The sequence below is a fragment of the Nyctereutes procyonoides genome, unplaced genomic scaffold (genome assembly GCF_905146905.1).
Source record: "Nyctereutes procyonoides isolate TBG_1078 unplaced genomic scaffold, NYPRO_anot_genome, whole genome shotgun sequence".
NCBI lineage: Eukaryota > Metazoa > Chordata > Mammalia > Carnivora > Canidae > Nyctereutes > Nyctereutes procyonoides.
In genome coordinates this window covers 11,076,107-11,093,640 of record NW_026575041.1, presented here as the reverse complement: position 1 = coordinate 11,093,640, position 17,534 = coordinate 11,076,107, and the positions used below count along the sequence as shown (strand labels likewise).

General features: G+C 41.3%; 1 protein-coding gene across 3 annotated transcripts in view; it reads left to right on the top strand.

Moving 5' to 3' along the window:
- The window catches only part of RAB30 (RAB30, member RAS oncogene family), a 131,078-nt gene that overhangs the window by 63,662 nt on the left and 49,882 nt on the right, over positions 1-17,534 (top strand). The window contains exon 1 of one of the 3 annotated variants that reach the window (XM_055320427.1): positions 13,731-13,866. The exons of the other annotated variants lie outside the window; for them this stretch is intronic. The gene's annotated coding sequence lies outside the window, so the exon portion shown is untranslated. Of the gene's footprint in view, positions 1-13,730; positions 13,867-17,534 lie in introns of those variants that run through there. 3 annotated transcript variants of the gene reach the window in all.

Below are 17,534 nucleotides of genomic sequence, written 5' to 3'. Positions count from 1 at the left end.
AAGGTACAGTGGGCCCGCAAAGTAGAGGGGATGGTCAATTCTGCTTTGAGGAGTGAGAATGATTATATCCCGTTTTATTATTATTATTATTATTATTATTATTATTATTATTATTATTGTCACACAGAGAGAGAGAGAGGCAGAGACACAGGCAGAGGGAGAAGCAGGCTCCATGCACCGGGAGCCCCATGTGGGACTCCATCCAGGGTCTCCAGGATCGCGCCCCGGGCCAAAGGCAGGCGCCAAACCGCTGCGCCACCCAGGGATCCCTATATCCCGTTTTTTAAGATGATTGCATACTGTTGAAAAAGGAAGCAAGTCTATTTTGAGTACTAATATGCAATTTTTTTCTGTACATACATGATAATAACTAAGTAGGCCAACATGTTTTCCAATGCCTATTTGAGTCACCTCACACTTCCCGTTAAACTTCACAATCATAAGGCACATGTGGGTCTCTTTTCGTTGTGCAAACAGTAATGAAGAGTCTATAAAGGCCTTTTTAGAGACAAAGTGAGTAAATACCAGATTTACCCTAAAGTGGAGGCAGTCTTCATTCTGTACATTTATTACCTAAATTCCTTCCAAGGATTCTTTTTAACCTTGCGATAATTTTTTGGTCTCTACTGGATGATCTGGATCCCAAACAGAGGGAGAAGAGCAGGAACATCCAAGAAGGGCTGATGCAGGCAATCAGAGCTGTGCTGGGTCCCCGTAACAGGTTTACAGTGATGGAATTTGATGAAAATGTGGATGAGGGTGTTTAGGCCTGGGAACTGAGGACAGTCAAGCAGGACTTTTCTTTAAACAGTCCCAGAGCTCTGACAATATAACCCGAGTGCTGGATCTCTGCCTCTGGAGCAAGGATGCCAGTTAATGTTAAACCCATTTTTATTGGTTGAAAAACATGAAAACAACAAGACTTTGGGAAGTAAAGAGGTTGTTTTGTTTTGTTTTGATTTTTTTTGAGGTTCATGCAGCAGTCTTCAGAGGGTCAGTGTCTGTTTGAATGTTCTGGCCAGAAAGAGCTTACTTAATGAGTCAGGAAAAGGGGATAACTGGCTGGCTCAGTTGGTAGAGCATGTGACTCTTGATCTCCAGGTTGTGAGTGCAAGCCCCACATTGGGTGTAGAGATTACTTAAAAGTAAAATCATAAAAAAAAAGGGGGGGGGAGTCAGGAAGAGAATCCAAATTTTCTTTTTTAAAGATTTATTTATTTATTCATGAGAGACACAGAGAGAGAGAGAGGCAGAGACACAAGCAGAGGGAGAAGCAGGCTCTTTGCAGTAGCCCAATGCAGACTTGATCCTGGATCCTGGGATCAGGATCTGAGCCAAAGGCAGCTGCCCAACCGCTGAGCCACCCAGTCATCCCAAAGAAAATCCAAATTTCCAAATTTAAACTATTCTTTGTTCCTCTGGTTTATGAAGAGCCTGGAAATGAGCATTGAGATATACAGGATTTTTTTTTTTTTTTAAACTTTCCAGGCCAGTATGTCTGGAGCATAGTGCCTGGGTGGGGGTGAGGAGGTGGGGGGTAGGGGTAGGATGGGTGGGTGGGTGGGAATAAGATGTGTGAATCCACCTCATCCTTGGGTATGGGTGGGGGGCCTCAGACTTCTTTGGTCATCTGAGAAAAGAAAGAGCTCTAAGTAGTTTCTTTAGAGGAAAGTAGAGAGGGTAGAATTTCTCCCATCAAATATGTAATTCCTGAGGAATAGTCTGACAATGAAATATGTGATTGGGGTTTACCTATACTAGAGGTCTCCATTGAAGGATGGCAGAAAAGCACCCTCAGCCCCTTTCAGGAGAACTCCTTCTAGGCATACAGAAAGAGAAAGAGTGAAAGGAAGATTTAAAAAAACCCTCACAAAGGGTGCCTGGTGGCTCAGTCGGTTAGGTGTCTGACTCCTGATCTCAGCTTGCGTCTTGATCTCAGGGTCTTGGATTCTGGCCCTGCCCTGGGCTCCACGCTGGGCATGAAGCCTACTTAAAAAAAAAAAAAAAAAAAAAAAAAAAAAAACAACCACAGAACTACAAAACCAGAAACCCATCCTTTGAAATTAGCACAAGGTATATGCCTAGGAGTGATTTGTGGGTGTACAGAGAAGGAACATTAAAAGAATAATTGTTGGCTGTTTATTTTGGAGAAGTATGTGTACTGAAAGTGGAAGTAGGTAGCTTATTTTCTCTTTTACTTGGCTCCAACTTCCCTTGGTGTTAATGGGATCATATATTCTAGACTTTACTTGGCTTGCTGCCTTAACATAAATGTTTGACTTCCTTGTTTTGGTATTATATATGAACAAGAAAAGAGAAGAGAAATAGAATGTTGAGAGCTAAATTATTCTATACACCTTATTGTGGATGGGATTTATTCTCTTGGGTCCAGCCACCATTAAGATTATCTGATCAGATGATCTGTGTTTCTGATAGCTACATCTAGACAGCTTTATAACTTGTTTGAAGTGGTTTGTTCATGTGGTGGCTAAATGTGTTTTTTATTTGGTGGAGCAAGATGAGTCTTAATCTGAGGTATCCTGACCATCACAGGATCACTTATTCAAGGGCCAGTAGAACTCCAAGTTCCCCTTGTGGCGAGTCAACACTGGGGGCATTTATTAAGCAGTCATTTGACAAAGTCCTTTTTTTTTTTTTTTTTAAGATTTTATTGTTTTATTTGAGAGAGAGTGTGAGAGAGAGAGAGCGGGGGGAAAGGAGAGAGTGAGGGAGAGAGAGAAGCAGGTTCTCTGCTGAACAGGGAGCCTAACACGGGGCTCAATCCCGGGACTCCCAGTTTATGACCTGAGCCTAAGGTTGATGCTTAACTGACTGAGCCACCCAGACACACCTTAGGTGGTCATTTGATACACATTGACCTAATTTACCCTCCTGGTGGGGGATTCAGTTCTTAAAGTTGCTGCTACAGATCCAATTATTCAATTAAACAAATAACAATTGAGATCCTGCTCTTCCTTGGGAATACTCTGTGTGAGGAGCCAGAATCAGACTGTTCAAGGAAACCCAGTAGAGTTAGAATGCTAAAATTTCTGGGTATGAAGGGACCTTAGAGATAATCTAATCTAGGGTCAGTAATTTTTTTCTGTAAAGGACCAGAAAGTAAATGTATTGGGTTTAGGGGGCCATATATAAGTTCTCTGATGCATATTCTTTGCTTTTACTGCCATTTAAAAATGTAAACCTCAATTCTACACTGGAGGTGGGCGACATAGTGTTGATTTGGCCCATGAGCCATAGCTGATCTAACTCCATCCTCCCCTTTTCTTAATCAAAGAAGAAACTGAGAGCCGGGATCGGGGGTGAAATAATCCCTCTTTGTACAACACTTCCCATCACCACCACCAAGAACACAGTTAGTTCTTGACACTCTGGATTGTTGACAATAAAGGATCCCCAGAGGTTTAGGCCCGCAACTCAAATGGCCTAGTTACTTTGCAGATACATAGTTTTGGTCCGAGGGAAGTATGGATTTAATTATTGAGTAAATTATTAGGCGCTTCCCACATTCTAGGCACTGTGTTTGGAACTGAGGATATAAAATGAACATGACAGAATCCGAGCCCTCCATCAATTTGGTTGTCGCTGCTGGCAGATAAGATGACACTATGGAAAGTACAATGTGGAGACAAGTAGTGGGTGTCTTTGGAGTAGAGGAAGGTACTTCTCCCTCAGTATGTGGGATGCTTCAGCAGGTGTGTAAATGAATCCATTCGTTCACTGCACTTCCCACACTTGTGTTTTGGAAGGCACTACCCAGCCTAAAGGGAGGGGACAAAGTCTTGGCTTCCTCCATACTTGCTTATTTTTTTCTGTGGGGGGTGATACCTTATGTACATCCTATGTATGCATGGCTTCGTTATGAGATTAAAGGATAAAGACAATTTATCTGGTAGTTGCTTTGCTGTACCAGTTTATCTATGCAGTGGCATGGAGACACAGATGAAAATATGTAAGATCAATCCTAGAGCCTTTTAATATTTTTGAGCTGGAATGGATTTTATAGGTCACTTAGCTATACCCTTTCATTTAACAGATAATGAGGATGGGGCCCAGAGGTGTCAAATTTCTTACTGTGGATCACACAGCTAATTCAGAGAATCTCAGAGTTATACAGGCCCTTACTAGATTTAGTATAACTATCCAAATAATAATAAAGAATAATAATCAGAGCCCACATTCTTGAAAGTTTATTGACATGTATAGTTATACTTATTACCTCATTTGAGTCTGACAATAACTCGATGTAACTGGTAAGATTACCATCCCCATTTTACAACTGAGGAAATTAAGCTTGAAGAGATTAAGTAAAATTTACCTGCCATCACCCAGTCATTACATAGTACAGCTGAGATTCAAGTCCAAGCTCAAGTGTTTCACGTGCTCAGAGCCCTTTATTGCCATGTAACTGTGACAACTGAATAGGAACTCAGTGGTTGAGGAGACTCATGCCAGGTCTGCTGATGTCTCATCCTCTCACCAGATGTGTATGCTAATACACAGATGTGGGCCAGGAAATCCTATGGCTCTGCAGCTGTCTTTACAGTGCCACAGAACAATTTTGAGAATTAATGTGCCCAGCAGAGTTCTGTTTGAACATCAAAGTTCCCTTGAAGACGAGAGAGCCTGGTTGATTTCCCTGAATCTGAGGAAGTTTGTGGAGGCACCTGGAAGATTCTCTCTGCATGTGTTAACTGTCTTCCTTTTGCATAAGCATTTAGATTTAAAATTGTAGTTTCAAACTGTAGTCGGAGGCATCCTGGGATTTGTGGGCTAGAGAATTGAGGGATTCTGTAAGAAAAATTGGGGATGGACTTGGCTTTGAACGAAATCATGTCTAAAACAAATCTTTGCTGCATTAATTTTTTAGTTCTGATGGATGAGAACAACCGACTCATTAGTTGTATGTACCTTGTGATGCTTGTGATGGTTTCTTTCCCTTCTTATAGAAGTTGAATGTTTTTCTCACCTGACAGTGGTAATACATGGGTTTGCTTGGATTTTTTTTGAAGTCAGAGACATTTTTACAGATTTGTAGAGGTTATTCTAAAAAACCCTCTCTACCTCTCTTACTGTTTTTTATATAAAGAATATTCTGGGCTTTGTTTGCCATTCATTCAGTGTAAGAAGAGTTTCTCTATATGGCATAAGAAAGCAAAGGTTCTTAGATTTCATCCCAGAAAGCTATATCCTTTGAACCTAGGCCTCTGGGTTGGTATCTATAAGTCAATACACAGCATTAATAATTGCTGCATATTACTTGGAAGAAGATCCAAATTAAATAAAGAAGGCTTTCATTAGGTTCTGAAGAAACAGATTTAAGCTCTCTTGGTAAGAATCTTGAGGGATTTTGCAGGGGGAAGAGATGTAATGCAAGATAGTCTTCTTATTTGTAGGCGTTTGAGAAATCCCTTAAAATAGAGAAACACATGAATATTTGTTTTCTAACAGAAAATAATTCAAAGACCTGCCCATGTGTTTTGCCAAAGCTTTTTTTCTTTTCAAGCCTCAGCCAACCTGACAGATTTTTTTTCTGATTATATCAGGGAGAAACATATCACTTAGTGATCATTTGCTGTTAATACCTACTTTAAAACGTTTCTTATCTATTATTGATTTTTTCTTTTAACTATACCAGGGCATATCCCTAGTTTACTTCAGCTTATATCTACTGCACTTACCCTTGAGCAGAAAAAGAGAGTAGGAAGTAGAGGATGGCTAAAAAGACTGAGAAGGATTTGTTCACTACATGGTAGTGTGCTGCGTTACCAGATAAATATTCAAGGTCACCATGTCCTGGAGATAAGTGTGCATTTTTTCTTTCTAACTTTTTATTTTGAAAAATTTCAAACAAGCGGATTAGTGAAAAGAACATTTAAAAACTCTTAGATCTACCAGTTGTTAACATTTTGCCACATAGGCTATATTTTCTTCTCTGAATGTAGATTCACATTTTTTTTTGGGTGGGGGGCACTGGAGGGGTACAGTACATCACAATACTTGGTTTCTAAGTATGTTCATATTTTTCTCCATAGTGGAAGGACATTCTTCTTCATAACCACGATAGCATTATCATGCCCTGGAAACTTAACATCAATTCCATAATATTGTCTAATACACAGTCTATATTTATTTATTTATTTTTTATTTTTTTTTCACAGTCTATATTTAAATTTCACCTTCAATCAGTTGCCTTTTTGCTGTGTAACCAATTATGCAAAACTTTGTGGTTTAAAACAACCTATTATTAATGCTCATAATTCTGCGGGTCAACTGGTTGGTTCTTGTAATGGGGATCAGGCTCGGCTGATTTTTGGCTGGACTTCTTCAGTGTCTGTGATCAGCGGCTGGATCCACTAGGGGCTGGCTGGTCTAAGTTGGCCTCAGTTTGGATGGCTTGTCTCTTCCCTAGAGGGTCTCTCATCCTCCATCAGGATAGCCCACACTTGCTTCCATGGCATATAGGTAGATTCCAAAAGAGAGTGGAAGTATGTACAACATTTTGAGGCCTAGACCTGGAGGTAGCACAGCATGACTTTTGTGGTAATCTTTTGGCCAAAGCAAATCACAAGTTGTTGATGGGAAGAACTGCAAAGTCGTATTACTCAGGGGCATGAACAATTGCAGTCACTTTTGCAATCTATTATACCCCTGTTGTCCAAATAATATTAATTATAATGTTAATAATATAATTGTTGATCTGTTTTCAAAGATCCAATCAAGGATTACACATTGAATTTAGTTGTTATGTATCTTTAGTATCTCTCTCTTTTAGTTTTTCCATCTATGATTTTCCTTTTTTGTATTTTATGAAATTGGTATTTTTAAGATTCTTAAGAATACCTCACAACCTAATTTGTCTAGTTATTTCTCTGTGATTATATGCAGGTCAAAGGTTTTTTGGTAAGAATTCTAAATAACTGATTTTGTATACTAGCCATTGCTGTAAGATGGGAAGCACATAATGAAGTTTATCTTATCATTGGTGATGCTCAGTGCAAAAAAGTGGCTAAAGTGGGTTCTGCAGATTTTGCAATCATAAAGGTGCCATTTCCTGGAGATAGATTTATATCAAGTCTGGAATTTGGTGCTAAACTTATCACAGATATATTGATATATATTTATTTTTTTAGAAGATTTTATTTACTTGAGAGAGAGATTGTGTGCACACGCATGCAGGAAAGGGAATAGGGGTTAGGGACAAAGGAGAGAGAGAATCCCAAGCTGACTCTACATCTAGTGCAGAACCCAATGGGGGCTCAGTCTTACGACCCTGAGATCATGACCTGAGCTGAAACCAAGAGCTGGTCATTGCTCAACTAACTGAGCCACACAGGCGCCTCAGTCAACATTTATTAGATATCTACTGTGTATCTAGTCTTGCATTTATTTTATTTATTTATTTTTAAATATTTAATTTATTTACTTGAGAGAAAGAAAGAGAGAGGCATAGAGCATGAGTGGAGAGAAGGGCAGAGAGAGAGGGAGAAGGAGACTCCCCACAGGGAGCCTGATGCAGGGCTCAATCCCAGGACCCTGAGATCATGACCTGAGCCTGAGCTTAACCAACTGAGCCACCCAAGTGTTCCTAGTCTTGCGTTTAGTACTGTGATGAATCTAAAAGAATTGCAAATAATATAGCCTGTTAGAAGGAATATGGTTTCTTTGAGGTTAAGTTACTCTTTTAAAAACTGACAAAGAGGGCAGCTCTGGTGGCGCAGCGATTTGGCGCCGCTTGCAGCCCGGGGCGTGATCCTGGAGACCTGGGATTGAGTCCCACATCGGGCTCTCTGCATGGAGCCTGCTTCTCCCTCTGCCTGTGTCTCTGCCTCTCTCTCTGTCTCTCTCTCTCTCTGTGTTGCTCATGAATAAATAAATAAAATCTTAAAAAAAAAATAAACTGACAGAGTATAGGAGTGGTGATTCTAAGTTAATAACTAGTTTACAAAAACTTTTTATTGACATACGTACAGAGAGAAGAGTACACTTCTGGGCAACCCGGGTGGCTCAGCGGTTTAGCGCTGTCTTCAGCCCAGGGCCTGATCCTGGAGGCCCAGGATCAAGTCCAGCATCACGCTCCCTATAGGGAGCCTGCTTCTCCCCCTGCTTGTGTCTCTGCCTCTCTCTCTCTCTCTGTGTCTTTCATGAATGAATAAATAAAATCTTTTTTTTTTTTAAAAAGAGTACATTCCTAAGTCTAATAGCTTGTTGATATTTTCAAACTGAACACACCAATGTACCCAGCACCCAGATTAAGAAATGGAATATAGGGGCCACCTGAGTAGCTCAGTCAGTTAAGCATTTGACTCTTGATTTCAGCTCAGCTCACAATCTCAGGGTTGTGAGATTAAGCCCCATGTCAGGCTCCACACTGGGCATGGAGTTTGCTTAAGATTCTCTGTCTCCTTCTCCTTTTGTCCCTCCCCTGCAAAGAAATGGAATATAATGGGGATCCCTGGGTGGCGCAGCAGTTTGGCGCCTACCTTTGGCCCGGGCACGATCCTGGAGACCCGGGATCGAGTCCCACGTCGGGCTCCCGGTGCATGGAGCCTGCTTCTCCCTCTGCCTGTGTCTCTGCCTCTCTCTCTCTCTCTGTGTGACTATCATAAATAAATTTAAAAAAAATTAAAAAAAAAGAAATGGAATATAATGGACTAAGTCTGATTTTTTAACTCTGTAGAACTTCTATCCAAATGATGGTTGTCTTTTTCCATACCAATTTATTTAGGAGTGGCCCAAGGAAATCAATATCATTTTAAGCTTAAAATGATGTTCCCTGACTTGATTGATTTGGGGATCCATCCAGGTTGATTCAGAGTGACTTTCTCCTAAAGGCTTGAAGCTGCTCAACCTGGTGAAGAGCTGCTTCAAGAGAGAGTGATAAGAGAGAGTGATAGTCTCTCCTCCTTCATTCCCGTTTCAGAGCAGAAGATAACCTCTCTTTTCCCAAGGGTAACCTCTTCCTGTGCATTCCATCCCGCCCTTCTGACTTCCCTGGGCCCAGTCCTTCTTTTTCTTCCTTGTGTCTCTTTGATGTGTCATCCGTCTTTGACTCTCCTGTCATCGGTCTTTGGCTTCTCCTTTACTTTTGGTTCCTTAGCAGTAGTCCTTTTGTTTCTTCTCACCAGGCTGCTCTTCTCTCTCTCTCCTTTTTATCACCAATCTCCTTTTTTTTTGTTTTGTTTTGTTTTTAATCACCAATCTTCTTAAAAGACTACCTCCTCTTTCTCTTTAACCTGTTCATCCAAATGCTCTTTGAGACTTGGTTTCTTTCTTTCTTTCTTTCTTTCTTTCTTTCTTTCTTTCTTTCTTTCTTTCGATTTTATTTACTCATGAGAGATACAGAAAGAGAGAGACAGAGACATAGGCAGAGGGAGAAGCAGGTTCCCTGCAAGGAGCCCAGCGTGGGACTCAATCCTGGGACCCCTGGATCATGCGCTGAGCCAAAGGCAGACGCTCAACCACTGAGTCACCCAGGCGTCCGAGCCTTGGTTTCTTTTTCCAAATGCTAGTGAAGTTCAATTCTAGGTATTAAGTCAGCCTTTTTATTTTTTATTTTTTAAAAAGATTTTATTTATTTATTTATGAGAGACACACACAGAGAGAGATAGGCAGAGACACAGGCAGAGTGAGAAGCAGGCTCCATGCAAGGAGCCCGACATGGGACTTGATCCTGGATCTCCAGGATCATGCCCTGGGATGAAGGTGGCACTAAACCGCTGAGCCACATGGGCTGCCTTAAGTCAGCCTTTTTAAAAAGCCTTTGTTCTCTTAGATTTCTGCTTCCTATTGAAGTGTTTTTCATTTCTTCTTTGAGACTCTCTCTTCCCTTGGCTTCTGTTTATGTGCTCTTAGTTTTCAGCTACTACTCTGAGCACCCCTCTAACATTGGACTTCCCAAAGAAAGAACAATAGCAATTCTGGCTTCTTTTGGCATGTCTGAGAATGACCTTCCTTAGGACCTTTCTTCATGGGGTATGGATCAGTACCTGAATTTATTTACGATGGGAAGATTATGGTTTTAAATGGCAACCTCTCAATGAAATTAATGTCAGTTCTGTGTAACCCTAGTTTCTTAATGCTGTGCCTGGTAAGAACTCAATATATGTTTGTTGGAATCATTTAATCAGAGGCAGCCCCCGTGGCTCAGCGGTTTAAGTGCCGCCTTCAGTCCAGGGTGTGATCCTGCAGACCCGGGATCAAGTCCCACTTCAGGTTCCCCGCATGGAGCCTGCTTCTCCCTCTGCCTCTCTCTTCTCTCTCTCTGTGTGTCTCTCATGAATAAATAAAATAAAATCTTAAAAAAAAAAGAATCATTTAATCATTCAGTTATTCATTTATCTGCTTAGTAAATATTTACTAAATGTCTAGTCAGTGAATTGATCGTTAAGTTTCACGGTAGGTTACATTTTTAAACAATATCTAAACATCTATCTAGATATATCTTTGGCTTTTTTTTTCTTTTCATTTTTGTTGATGTTTGCTTGTGTTTTCCCAATTTGAACAATTACTAGCTGTATGATTCTTGAGCAAGTTATTTAACCTCTAGGAATATTTACTCTTTATTTTTTATTTATTTTTATTTTTATTTATTTATTTTTTTGGATCTTTACTCTTTAAACAAGGATAACAATAGTATCTGCCTTTGGGTTGTTGTAAAGTTTGGTGAAAAAATTGCACAGAGACCACATAGCACATACTAGAATATAGCAGTGACTTGATAAATGTTAGTTATCATTATTATTATTGCTGTAATGGGTTGGTACTGGACTTTGGTCTTCACAGCAAACATCCTGAATTAGGCACGAGTCTTCCATTTTCCCATTTTTCAAAGAGAGAAACGGAGACTCAAGAGGATTTAAGTAACTTGCCACAGGCCACAGAGCTAACAAATTGCAGATCTCAAATATCTGATTCATAGCCTGTGCCTTTTACAAAACTATACAAAAGTATATCAGTATATACTATACTTTCAGCATCTTGTAGGACACGTAGAAGTAAACTAGGAGTCCCTTTATGATGGCTGAAATAAGCTAATCTTGTTCTTATTTGCCTTCTGGAAGGTAAGACATACCAAAGAATCTCCGCCTGGTTGGGGAAACTCCAGCCCTAATGGTCAGATTAATAAAGATTATATCTTAAAGCCACGAGATCCTAGGGTTTAGAAGGATTTTAGGCTTAGAAGGGTTTGTCCAGGGGCAGCCCCAGTGGCGCAGCAGTTTGGCGCCGCCTGCAGCCTGGGGCGTGATCCTGGAGACCGGGAATTGAGTCCCGCGTCGGGCTCCCTGCATGGAGCCTGCTTATCCCTCTGCCTGTGTCTCTGCCTCTCTCTGTGTGTGTGTCTATGAATAAATAAATAAAAATCTTAAAAAAAAAGGGGGGGGATTGCCCACACAATTACTGAATTTTCTTTCTAACCATCCAACCAAGGGGTCATTTGGTTTATTCTTTAATACTTCCAATGACAGGGAAGTCATCATCACCTGGAAGCAGCTCATTACCCTTTTTCCACAACTTTGATCACGAGACTGTCCTTCTCCATCCAACATCAAACTGAGCTTCTCCTATGTCGCCCTTGCACCCATGGGTCCCAGCTTGGTAGTGGATGGCCAAATGAAGCAAGTGGAACCCCTGTTTCTAGGTCAACCTATCACATTCTTACTGTTTTTTTCTCCATTTTCATTCCCAGCATCTCTTCACCAGGTTGAGCAGCTTCAAGCCTTTAATTTACAGCTTCCCCAGAAAAAAACACAACTGGGTCTACTCTTTCTTCTTGGTGTAAAAGAGAATAAAAACCATGGCTGTCTCATGAGCATTTTGCTTTTCCTTCAGTCTTTCTCATTATACATGGTACCACTGTCAACTGAGTTGGTCAAGCTAGGAACCTAGAAGTTTGTTCCCTTACTATTCACATTCAGTCCATCACTCTAGTCTGAGCCACCATCATCTCTCCCCTGATTCCTAACTCTTGCCCCTTCCTTGTCTACAGCAAGCAGCACTACCTCTTGAAAGCACAAATTCAGGGCGTCTGGGTGGCTCAGTGGGTTAAGTGTCTGACTCTTGATTTCAGCTCAGGTGTTGATTTCAGGGTTGTGAGTTCAAGCCCCGCCTTGGTCTACACATTGGGCACGGAGCCTACTTAAAAACAAAAACAAAATCCAAAGCACAAATGAGATCATGTCACTCCTCTCATCAAGACTTTTCCTTGACTTTTCATTGCCCTTACAACAAAATCTAACCTCTTTTCTGTGGTCAGCAAGGCCCTGCGTCATCTCAAACATTCTTTCTTCCCTGTTATTCATTCAGCCTTGGTGCCTGGTGGCCTTTATATTCTCTAAACATCACAAACCTTTTCCTGCAGCCAGCCCTCACACTTCTGGTTACTTCTTTCTTTTTTAAGATTTTATTTATTTATTCATGAGAGACAGACAGAGAGAGAGAGAGAGAGAGAGAGAGAGAGAGAGAGGCAGAGAGAGAGAGAGGCAGAGACACAGGCAGAGGAAGAAGCAGGCTCCATGCAGGGAGCCCGACGCGGGACTCGATTCCTGGTCTCCAGGATCATGCCCTGGGCTGAAGGCGGCGCTAAACCACTGAGCCACCCAGGCTGCCCCTTCTGGTTACTTCTGCTTGCACTCTTTGCATAGCTTTGCAAATGGCTGGCTCATTCTCATATTTCAGGTCTCAGCTCTGATACCACTTCTTCAGAGAAACCTGCCCTGATCATTCATCAAAGGCCCTAATTTCATTATTTTGTACCTGCCTTTCAGATCTGCACTGCCACTTTTGAGAACATAGTTTTTTGGTGACTGGACACAGGCTATTGTGTTAGCAGCCATATTTTCTATAAGTGGCATGGTAGCTGCCCATAGAAGGTACTCCATAAATATCTGCAGAATAAATAAATAGCTCATGATTGACTGGATGTAAGGGTGTTGGAGTCATATTAAAGATTAATTTGATTCTGAAGTTGCCATTTCCTGTGTGAAAAAAATTATTTTACCTCCCTGGGCTTCAGTTGCCTTATCTGTATAAAAGCAATCCTATCCAGAAAAAAAAAGAAAAAAAGGCAGTCCTATCTGCCTCATAAAATGTTGTGAATATTTTCTTTGGATATTGTGAAAATTAGGATACTGGCTTTGAATGTACCTGCCACAGCACCTGGCGCATACTAGGTGTTCAGTCTACCTCAAAGCCTGGCGCTTTATTCTGAACATGTATAGAAGAGTTCTGTCAAGTTTGAATCTGATTAATGGAATGCTTTCTGTGGTGAGCTTGGGAGTGCATGACCCATAAACCTGGATGTAACATGCTTGCAACTTCTTGCTGGTAACGCTTGCCTGGCTGGGAAGACAGTTCTAACCCTAATATGAGCTGTTGTGCTGTGTGATGCTCTGTCTGATAATCCAGAGGTGTGGGGCCTGGGGCCTTCACTGGGGTGCTGAACACAGACCCCAAAACCCTAAATGATCAAACCTGACATTGTATGGCCCATTTCTTGTCAAGAGGTATTGGGATGCTCTGTCTAGACAGTCATCTCCTTTGGGAAATCACAGTTCCTCTAGGAGGAGGCACATGGTCTACTGTTAAGAATACAAAATAGGCCTGTGAGCTGTTGGGGAGGGGAGGAGTTGCCGTGAGGTGGGTGGGCCCGTGCAGCAGAGCCTGCAAAAAGGAGCTGTCAGCTTCTGCACTCACAGGCATCTCAGGATCATTGCTGGGAGCTTTCTCCTTCATACATGCAGTGTCAACAGAGCCCCCAGTCCATAGGAAGGTGCCGATGTCACCGTCAGCCTTCCCAGAGCCAGTGATTCTGTGCCCCCAGTGAAGAGTGCTTGGACAAATTGAAAGGTAACACTGGAATGTGGATAGCCTGCTGGGAAGGGGGGGCTGAAGTCTTCATGCAACTCCTTTCTTTGGTTGGTACAATGACATAGGTGGTTCTCCTGCAGGCTGTTAAGAGTGAGTATTCTAACATAGGGCTCTAGAATCTGGTAGTCCTGGGTCAAATCCTGGCAATGTCATGACCTTGGCTGAGTTATTTAACATCTCGCCTTAGCTTCCTTGTCTAAAAGGGGGATAATTAATAAGGACTCCCTATTTTACCTGGTTGCAGTGGAGATTAGATGATCCAGTACATGCAGAAATCTTAGTTGAGTCACAGGCACTGCTGCTTTTCAGTGAATGATTCTCTTTATTAGGCAGGTCAGGTTGGAATTTTGAGTTTATTCCTGATGAGCCTCACCCACATTGAACTTTGGGCCTTGGTTCTCTATATGCCAGCTATGTCCCTGGGACAACTTATCTAACCTCTTTGAGTCAGGGTTTTTATCTGTTACATGCAGTTTATAATTTCCACCTCATAGTGAAGGTTAAATGAGATCAGAGTGCCTGACACATAGTAAGTTCTTAAAATACTCATCTCTTCCACCTTTGGTTTTTGAGAATCTGAAATACGGTCCCTTTAAGCTTGTTAAGATTCCTCACTAGCCTTGTATGCAGCTGTGTTCAGATAGCTTTGGCAGAAGGAAAGACTTTTTTTTTTTAAATAGACTGTTTCATAATCTGTTGGCTCAGATCTGTTGCTGCTGCACCCTGTGCTTCTCAGGGTCCCTGGGTCCTCCTGCAATCAGCATGTACCTTGCCTCTCACCTAAATGACCCTGGAAAGTGGCTGTCTTGGAAGATGTTGCTGAATGCAGTATGGATTTTCCTCCCTCCTCTTGGGGTGAAACTGGCTCAGGGATTCTAGGCTGCAGGGGGAGGGGCTATTGGGCCTGGACTGCAGTTGGACTTAGTGGCCAAGACTTTTCTGGTTTTCATTAAAATTCTCTGGCTGTCTTTCGGGATTTCTCATTGGATATGACCGTGCATTGTAGGTGGTGGTGCTGTTCTCGTGGCTACACACACCCATCAAATAACAGTGGCCCCGAGGACGAGAGAAAATTGAAGGTGGAGAACAGGCTGGCTAAGGGGTCTTGCTCAGCAATCTTTGTGATAAGGGCCCCCTGTCTACAACTGCATATCTTGAGTTTTACAAATTCTTAATATGCTGATGGGAAGCAAACACAGCTGGACTGGGAATGGGGTCACAGAGAGAATCCTCTTAACACTTGCTCTGGATGACAGACTTACTCTTTAGGGCAGATAGAGGGTTTTTGGCAGTTGTCAGAGGGTCCCCAAATGGTACCTCAATAAATGAAATAAGTCTGATCTAATCATTTTCCTGAGGTGCTGAAGCCCAAAGGGATGGGGGTTGATTGGCATTTCTCTGAGGGTAACAGACCAAAGTGAAGAGGATTCAGTTTTTTTAAGAGTTAATTTCTGGTAGTTGACACCTCACTTGAGATTAGAATTTGAATCTGAAAATCTGGTTTCAAATGATGACTCCACTATTGACTTGCTTTGTGATCTCGGGCAACTTACTTCCACAGAATAAATTATGTAAAGCTTGTGGCATATCGTATGTTCTCAGTAAGTGTTAGATGTTGTTATCAAGTGCGCTAGATTTGACCTGTCACTCCAGCTCACCAAGATATATCCCAGTTCTGTCATCTAAAACATTTGTTTTACATCCCTCCCAGCTTTGTGTCATTTAAGAATTTGAGGCAAGTGTGTTCCCTAGGGGAAGCTGAGTCTTCTCTCACCAGAAAAATACATCAAAACCATATTATTATGTTTCCCAGTAAGACACTTACAACGTTAGATATGTCATCTCTAGGTGACTTAGTAGGGGAAGAAAAAAGAGGATTTTTTCCTGTCATTCTTGATGGATAGATTGTAAGAAGGCCATTTGAATTGATCTTGGGTATAAATGTTCCTTGACTCCCAAGGGAGCATGACTGAGGCTGCCATTTGCCTTCAGAGTAAACTCCATTTCCAGTCTTTTCTCCTTTTACATTACTCCTCAAACCCTGTCTTCTAGCCACAGTGGATTACTCACAAAAAAAATAATATGGAATGTATCATGTATACCAAAAAGTGTTCTAAATATGGATTTACAGCTTGAAGAACAATAAAATGAAAACTGTGCACCTACCATTCAGCTTATAAAATTGAATGTTATTGGTGCCTTAGAAGCTGCTTTTGTATCTTCTGCCCCCAAGTCATGTCCCCTTCTCTCCTCACCAGTCAATGATTATCCTGACTTTTGTGTTGATCATTCTCTTACCTTTTATATGGTTTAACCGTACATGTTTGTATTACTAAACTGTATATTGGTTAGTTTTTTAAAACAAGGAGCAAGTACAAATCTAGCAAGCATCAGAGAAGGAGAAAAACCATGGGAGACTCTTTAACTCTAGGAGACAAACAGGCTGGCTGGAGGGGAGGTGGGGGGGATGGGTTAATTGGATGATGGGCATTAAGGAGGGCATGTGATGTGATGAGCACTGGGTGTTATATGCAACTGATAAATTATCCAACACTACATCTGAAATGATTGATGTACTATATGTTGGCTAATTGAACTTAAATTAAAAAGATAAGAAAAGGGCAGTAGTGCCACTATTAGGTTTAAAAATAAGCTGATTTGGGTTCATAGTCTCGCTTTAGCTTTCCTAGAGATTACAAGAGGTACTAATGGGGAAGTCAGTGGGCAAAGTTGTAAGTGGGTCCTAGGAAGTTTAAAGCCCACCATATGAGGGCATCTGATGGGGGTATAATGTGGGTCAGGCACTGGATATCTGGTAGGGTATGGTCACAGAGAATGGACTATTCTGTCTTTTGTACCTCTCATTTCTCCAGCTGTCAGGGAGTAGTTCAGAGCAAAACTCCTCTGTGGGATGAAGTGAATACCATCAGCTAACCCACACAGACAGCATGGAGGGGATAAGCGGGCGCTTCATTAGCACAAGGTCAAGCAGGTTGAGTCAGAAAAAAGTCTGGACAAGTTTACCTGTCATTCTTTAACAGGTTAAAAAGAGAGTATGCAAAAGAGAGAGAGAGAGAGAGAGAGAGAGAGAGAGAGTATGCAGTTACTGTCTATGGAATGTTCTTACCTAAAAATTGATCCCTAAATCTAATTGAGACCCTAAAGCTAACTTTGATTTATTGGAAAGGTAGAAGAAATTAAATTACAATCTGATAAGCAAACAGATAAATGCGGATTATTGGACAGCTGATTTGGCTTTTGCAACAAGTCAGTGGCATGAAAAAAATAACGTAGCTTCAAAATTTACAATCAATGTAATATATGAATCTTTTTTGGGTTCAGATACTCTATGTATTAGTTTGCTCTGGCTACCATAACAAAAATACCATATATTGGGTAGCCTTAAAGAACAGAAATTTATTTTAAATTGAAAAAATTAATTAATTTACATTTTTAGAGAGCGAAAGATTAGAGAGAGAGAGAGAGAGCACGAGCTGGGGAGAAGGCAGAAGGAGAGGAAGAGAGAGAATCTTAAGCAGGTTCCATGCTTAGCACAAAGCCTGACACAAGGCTTAATCTCATGACATTGAGATTATGACCTGAACTGAAATCAAGAGTCAGATGCTTAACCAAGTAAACTGCACAGG